Below are 8,214 nucleotides of genomic sequence, written 5' to 3'. Positions count from 1 at the left end.
CTATGCCCTAATGTTCATAGTACAGTTCCATATTCCAGGATGCATTAACTACTCTGTTTGAGGTCGAGGACACATTATCTCTCTACCGACGACTCACGGTCAACATCGGTGTGGTGATCTATTCAAGGACATGCTCTACATCGAAAGAATTATATAGTTCGCACATGTGAGCACGCCAGATATCTATTCTGAACTATGTCTATGGTAAAGGACGTGCCCACGACAGCAGGTGAACGAACATTGTTCCTATTTGAGAGAGCGGAACTGGGCGTCCTTGATAGTCTATTGCTGAGAGGTTGCGAGAGCACAAAAACTACACCGATTGAATACTATTCTACAAATTATAATATCATCGGCGACGTTCTAAAATCAATTATCTTCTAAACTAAGAGCTTCACTCAACATCTACCTTTATGGTCCTACTACCAGTGTATCTTGCATCATGTTATCACTAGAGCGAGCATATCAGCGTGGTGTTGATGGAAACGCCATTGATTTATTGCAATGATCAACTATGATAAGGGTAAGTCATTGGGGCAATATCAATGACACTAAATTTACCACGCAATGACGCGATACATCATCACAACACTACGTACACACACACATCACACGGATACAGCAGGGACCGCCACACACACACACCACACACACACACACCACACACACACACCACCACACACACTACACACCACACACACACACACACACACAACCACACACACACAACAGCACACACACACGAACACACACACACACACACACACACACAACTCAAGACATCAAGCATTGTAGTCACTCACCACCTGACATTTATTCTCTTAACTGTTCACGCTATGGAACAGTCGCTACATGGTGTATGTGTCAAAGGGTTACACTTCACTTCATGGATATCTTAAACTATACTACAACCTAATTAGCGCCCACATTGTAAAGTCCCATTCGGTTAGTCATACTGTCTACAACAACCTGACAGCAGAATCGGAATACACCTTTCTCTTTCATGCTTTGTTCAGTTTGATCACATTTGACGAATTCCGCTTTACGTATGCTCGTCACCTGTATTGGTGTCAGTCTGCTATCGAGGTCCGCGCTCCTAACGATGCGACTAATGTGCACATACCGATCTCTCTTCTTGCTTACTAGTCGAGCTCTACCGTCAAGTCGCGATAAATAGATACCACTCTGCCAAGTATAGAGTGATAATATAATCTTCAGTTATAAAACACCACCGCTGGGATTTCTTTGCGCTCGATTCTTCACTCAACAGCACTAGTTTACACTTGACAACACGTTACTGGTCTTCTCGCTCACCTAGGTCGTCAGCTCTTATTGTCGTTACGGCTAGAGGACTCTGCCAGCGAAGTATATATCTGGCGCGTTCGGAGAGAGCTGAGAATAGGCGAGACCAGTACACTGCGCGCGTCTGACCTCGTCCATGTTGAAGTTACCGCCAAATTATTGTCACGTGTATCTATTTTCGCCTAAAATAAAAATTTAGCAAGGTGTAATTACAGCGGGTCTTCACTTTGACATAGTGTCATCCACTAACCACTTTATCAAACAAACAGAAGCTCACAGATCACCTACCCTGGCAAATAGGACATTATAACTATAGATATTATATTAAATACGGTTATAAATATTCTCACACAACCAACATAATTACAAAGATAAGACTGGAGAGTAATTAATACAAGAAATTCAACTTAAACAAAAAATTACACATGGTATGACACCAACTAACTGTAATAAGATGCGTGCATCAGAATAGCCCACACAACTCCCACTAACGACGTGTCATGGAGCTAAATCACTTGGCCTGAAATGGACAGAAGCCAGTATCTGCCGAAGAGCCACACTAGCTTCAACAATCACACAAACATCTGCGTTTACTCAACAGTTAACTACACGAGATGTTTATCTTCGCATCGCACCCGCGACCCCTCACACTACGAGAGAGTAGAAAGCGACCGTGAGGGTAGAGAGCCAGCTGTCGCTGGTAGCGCATGGCGTATAACCATCATCAAAGAGAAAACACGTTATAACGTGGATCATGACTGATAGCACCTATCACATACAACCCTTCCAGCGTTATTTCACGTATCAGCACGAGTAATTGAACATAAGTTGTCTAATTAATGGTATATCCTACGACTCTGTTGCTTTACGTCAAATGAAGGGTTCATCAAACGAATATTACATATATATATATTTGTTTTTATATTATATCCAATGCGAATGTAGAAGGAAATTCTTACATAACAACCAACATAATCACCGGACTCTCTACCACCTCAGTCTCATTAATACGGACACTGACATAGTTTCATAAAAAGGGACAAAAGTAACAGCAGCATGTTACGTAAATGCTGAAATAAAAAATCGAGACATTCCAGTTAGTAATCGCAATACTGCCTCCGAATGAAAACATAACGCGGCACCTTCAGACTTCGTGGCCGGCCTTTTCCTTTAATTGTGCCAGTTGATTTTCTCACTTCATGTTGCTCAACTAAGAGTCTTTGTTTTATGACGCGTTAGTGACTAACTTACAGCCACCTCACACTTTATTACACAAGCTTAGTGTGAATGCCTCCTCTACTTGTCCATCCCTTATGTCACATATTACTTGGTGTTTGTTGTTTTGGTGTTTTTTGTGTTTGTTTTAACGGCCTTACACTAGCCCTAGTATCACAAGATTGCATATAAATTAAATAATATAGGTACCTAGTACCCCGCAAACAATCCAATTCACCTCCTCATTCGAGAAGGACACATTGACCACCTGCTCTTAAATTCTATCCCCCGCAAAGGTTAAACACAAAAAAATCTAACGGTATACTTGAATAAGACTTTAATCAAAGTAAAACAAACTCCAAAGAGACGACTCTATTAACACTACTCGAGTCGTCTGGACTTGATGTGATACTCGTCTATATCACACTGTACTTGTGGTTTCTTTGGAAATCGCGAAAGAAGCGCGAGAGCCATGTCACATCTAAGTCTGTCAGACTATTTACTATTTCTGACAGTCACTGACGTGTGACATCTGTTAGCGTTTCTGTTTGTATCGGAAAAGTCGTTAGTTAGACAATCAACTGGAGACCCACTGTACAACCGCTAAATTTTTATTAGCAATAAACCGCACAATATCTTGACCCCTTATCGAGGTAGTATTACCTCCCAGTACGTGAACCCATTACTCTGCACACAACCAAGAAACGCGCATAAACAGACACTCTAGTTCCGTAATTCAACAGAATAAGCTCACACCGTTACGAAATGACTGGACAGGACGTATGCGTTCTACACATTCAGTCTTATCAAGTGCCGTTCGCCATCCTATAAACAGGAGCAAACTGGAAGTACTATGAATAGCGGCGTGTTTAATTGTCTATATGTGATCAACTTATGACTAGACGAGTGTTACAACATTATAACATGCTCTAAGACGAAGGCATGTTACTTATCGAACGTAGACGCCGCACACACACATCACACCACAAGAAAAACAGACCAAACGAGAGCACCCGACCACAAATACACACACACAGCACACAATCGGAATCGTATAACCACAAACACACAACACATAAAAGGGGTATTCCGTTCTGGGCAAGCGCGTTCATACATGACGACTAAAAACTGTATATGTGGACTTGTTATAAAGTATAAATCCGCGACCGGAAGTTTGGAATTAGTAATGAGGAGTAGATGAACCTATAGATGACAAAGTGAAAAGTGTCTACATTGCCAATGACATTACAATCGGCGAGCATGGCGACATAAGCACGTCAATCATGTTAGGCGTCCCATCACAAGCCTTAACCTAACCTATGTGGTACTACATCGGCCCATCCACAATTCTCCACTACATTTCGCCGTGCGGTATGACATTTAGTAGTAAGTCATCCTGTATAAGTCATATATAGCCGACAATATGAAATTATACAATATACAAATTTATGAACCTTTCATTGGCAAAAACGGCAAAATTAACCTATCAACCCCAGATTAGGCAACACTCTTCTGACAATCTTCAAACACTACTCTAAACAAACACGCAATCAAATAAGTCATTGCATACCTCAATCTACGTTTTGTTGAGCTGCATCTTCTAGATATAGTGTGGTATTAAGTCTAGGGTAACTAGGTCAACGTCAAAAGAAACAAAGATGAAATCCTAATGTAAATAAATAGTTCCCCGCATAGTTCAGGACGGCCCCCACCCTTCCAGGTCACGGTAAAACACCCCACCTCACCCAAGATGGCTATATTCAATCGCTATTCTCCAGGTCGCGCGCGCACTGACCTAGGACAGTCTAGCTGGTGCCATCGCAATGACTTTATTTGCGATGGAGCACATGCGGTGATCACCACACGATTCACCACGCAGGCGATCGAAGAGAATCGTGTCCGAGCAACCGACGGGACTTACCACTGCACGTCCCTGAGATGCAATGGTCCGACATACTGATGGCACGTGATCCAAAACCGAATGTAAAGTCAAATAAGACAAGCAATATTTATAAACTTTACGACCAGACTCCAGTATTAAAAAGGTATAATAAATGTTACGATTTCGCGATTACGATACGATATCACTAGTTTGGCTTACATTTCAAGTTTATTCTGTTCGTATAAATATGTGAAATGCTGGTCTGAGGTCATAATTGTTCATATTATTTAAATGCTAAACATAGCCATGTTAAAGTGAGTACAGTCAACCGGGTTGTGTGTTATCTGTTATCACTGTATTATATACTGTAAATGAAAAAGGCTTTAATCCTTCATGAAAGTCATATGGCAGGTGGATTTATGTCCATTTTTGATTAGAGACAAATATGTCATACGGTTATTTTGATTTGCTAAATGTATGATTACATTCTCAGTTAGCTTCAGGCCTCACTGAGGCAAAGTATTGAGGTAGAAAGCTGGTGAAGCCATTTCCTGCCTTCACTATATTCTGTTTGCACAGATAATAAACCTGGTTGGCAAGAAGGAAGTCGTTTTCATTCAACACAACGCAGAGATACATCTGGCATCAATCCAGACCGGTTACACAAAGAATTATTAGATAAATAGAGAAAACAGATATAATTTGTAAGTGAATTTATTAATGTGTTTATTACATTCTGGCTAGAACGACCACACAAACGGCAGTAACTTTCCCTCTGCTTCATTATTTTCTCCTGATCAACAGGCTTATTATCTGATTACCAGCTCTGCACAGCGGACTTGTAACACTAGCAGCAGTGGAGATGGAGCAGCATCAGAACCTGGTGGCTTCTACTCTTCTGAAGAAGAAGAATACAGCAACAAGGATCCATTTGAAGATAGGTAAATGTAAATATTACATATTAAATAGTGTACTTGCATTGTGTGGGTGTAAGGGTGTAACTTTGGTTTGAGAAGTGGGGGGCACACAAAAAAGGGTCCTCCGCAATGAAACATTTTCTCAATTTAATTCCATTTCCTGCCTTACTACAAATATATTAGGGATTATAGTGTTAACAAATCCAAGACAAATGTGTAGTGTGTATATAATGAGTGTGCACACTTATCTAGTATCCTATCCATGTATACCTGTTTTATTTGTGATGACCTCACATCCTCTAGGGGGGCTACTAGTATATATTTAAATCATCAAAAATCCATTAGAATATGCTCACAAGCAATAACACATATTTGATCAACTCCTCTCTCCTATCTTTATCTTACCTAGTCTGCCTTCTTTCTTTTTATGTATGCATATTTTACTAATCACTCCCCTTTCAAACTTTGTTTTTTATTTTGTACTGACCTATTGCACACAGTGGAATTATTTATTAACTCATTTTATATACAACTAATATTACATAGATGGAAATATTTGTTTACAAAGATGACCAAACCGTTTGAGACCCACTGAGATAACGTAGACTAAAGATTACAATCTAATAGTCCTTTACCTCCCTGAGCTGACCTTATCTCTCTCAGTCCCAGAGGAGAGAGCTCTCCCTCTCCTTATTGTTGAAACAGCTTCTAATCTCCGTTAGCTCCGAGCTAGCACCAAATACTAACAACGTCTCTCTTTCTATCTCTCACACGCTCCTCCTCCTCCTCCTCCTCCTCCTCCTCCAGAGAGAGAGATAATTTTATTTTTAGTTGTGCATTGTTATTTGTGCTTGAGAAACATTCCACTTGAACTTTATTTTAACAAACTTAGTAGTAATTATTGTCCTATATTTTTTTCAGATTTCACAGCTGCCTGGGCCTAGCAGCAACAAGAACCTCCATTTGTCCCTGCCCCCAGGTCAAGATCTACCGTGGCTCAAGGGCCTTCACCAGAGCCATCACCACCAAGGACCAGAGGACCATCATCACTACAGTGGCCTCCATCTCCATCTGCCACAAGATTAAGATACACCTCGGTACAAAGGCCTCCATCACAGCCATCACGATCAACCCAGCCAGCAAAGAAGTCTCGCCTAGCAGACGTACCTCCCACACGGCCACCAGCATCAACCTGGGACAATCACACCTACCTCCCTCCGACACAGCCACCAGCAGCCCATGCACCATCACCTACACAGCAGCCAGACCCCCTGTCCTGGAAGACAGACAAAGACCATGACACTGCTCCCCCTGTCTTTACATTTATAATGAATAGTTGGTTGAAAAAGTTCTGATATTGTAAATATTGAGATTTTACAGTTTCTTATGTTAACATAAATTGTTGGTTGAAAAAAAAGTTCTAATGCTCAATTTGTATTTGTACACATCACATGAACCTTGGTATGGAATATGAAGTCATGAATCAGTCCTGATGTAACTTTTCTGTGGTGAAAGCAGAGGGATGGAACTATTTTACACATGAATAACATTTCATTTCATCTATATAGGCCTATAGTGTAATTCATATAATTATTTCACTACTTTTGTAAACCAAATCTAAAACGCCCCAAAAAATAGACGAGATGAGTAAATGTGTTTTCACAAGAGTTTTTAGGTTTTCCAAAAATCGGATTTCTCATTTTCAGCTAAGTATCTCATAAGACAGTGCTCTAAGGTGAGTGACTTGCATCTCTAGCAAGACCAGAGAGTGTCCTGAATATTTCGATAAGTAACATATGGGGTGCCATGTTATAAGAAGTACATTTAAAAGGTGATTTAAGGAGACGTCTACATATCGAGAAAATATCCTTATACTCCAGAGGGTTAAGGAAAAGCGTAAGGCAATTGTATTTTTTATATATATATATTTTATATTGTTTGATTTATTGATTATATTCAAAGGAAAATTAATACTTGGTCCCCTGAATCTGGAATAATATACAATTTACAGCAAAGCCTAAACATTTCAGGAACTTTTCATCTACAGATTGCTTTGGTCTGGCTTTACTCTTCACTGATTGGTTACAGACACTTTAAACTTAGTGGCTATGGAAATCAGAAGGAGGGGCTCATTATCATATTAAGAAACGCGCGTTTTACGCGCGTATATTCGTGCGTGAAACGGGCGTTTTTCGCGCGTAATAATTTAAACGGGCGAATGGTGGCATTTTAGGCTTTCCATATTCGATATCGCCGTGCCTCGCTCTCAAGGCTGCGGGCGTCTTTGTCCCGCGAGATTTCAACGTCTCATCGTAGGCGAGCTCCAAAGCAATCCGACAAAATTACTAACATCATGCAACCACAGCATAGACCTGATAGAAATGCGCAGGTCTCGCAGGTCTCGCTTTGTTCAAACAACGCACCACCCACCACCCCCGCCGCTCTCTGTTAGAGACAGGAAAATACACTACTCAGATTACGCGATTAATTCAAAAATAAAACACAGCTTTTTTGAGACGGTTGCGGCTCGCTCGAAAGAGACGAGAATAGCGATCGCAGCCGGGGGAGGTCTCAAAAGCTGTTTGAAGTCCGGACAGCTCCGAGTCGTCTCTTCTTCTCTTCTCTCGCCTTTTTGCCTTCTTCTTCTTCTTCTCTCTCGTTTTTGGGATTGCAAACACTTTAAGGTGCAGTACCGCCACCTCCGGAGCGGCTGACTGTTTGCATTTATAAAGACATCCCAACGTTTGATTGTTAATGTCAGATATAAGGTAAAACATTGTCCCTGTCAGATTAGAATTCAACTCTATTGTTATGCCAGATTAAAGGTTACTGAGACAACGATGCATTTTACTTCTAACCCAGGAGTGCAAACAACAGTAATAGAGAAAGCAATGGTAG

At 40.8% G+C, this 8,214-nt stretch overlaps 1 long non-coding RNA gene across 1 annotated transcript; it reads left to right on the top strand.

Annotated features, from left to right (window-relative positions):
* The first annotated feature begins 5,170 nt into the window (after nucleotides 1-5,170).
* Nucleotides 5,171-6,414, top strand: LOC104945009 (uncharacterized). Its single transcript, XR_798290.1, has 2 exons — nucleotides 5,171-5,340; nucleotides 6,238-6,414. It is a non-coding gene; the product is annotated as an uncharacterized lncRNA (long non-coding RNA).
* The last annotated feature ends 1,800 nt before the right edge of the window (nucleotides 6,415-8,214 follow it).

This window comes from Notothenia coriiceps, unplaced genomic scaffold, assembly GCF_000735185.1.
Source record: "Notothenia coriiceps isolate Sejong01 unplaced genomic scaffold, NC01 NC01_scaffold00009004, whole genome shotgun sequence".
Taxonomy (NCBI): Eukaryota; Metazoa; Chordata; class Actinopteri; order Perciformes; family Nototheniidae; genus Notothenia; species Notothenia coriiceps.
The sequence above is the reverse complement of the archived record's forward strand: the minus strand, read 5'-3'. Positions and strand labels throughout refer to the sequence as shown.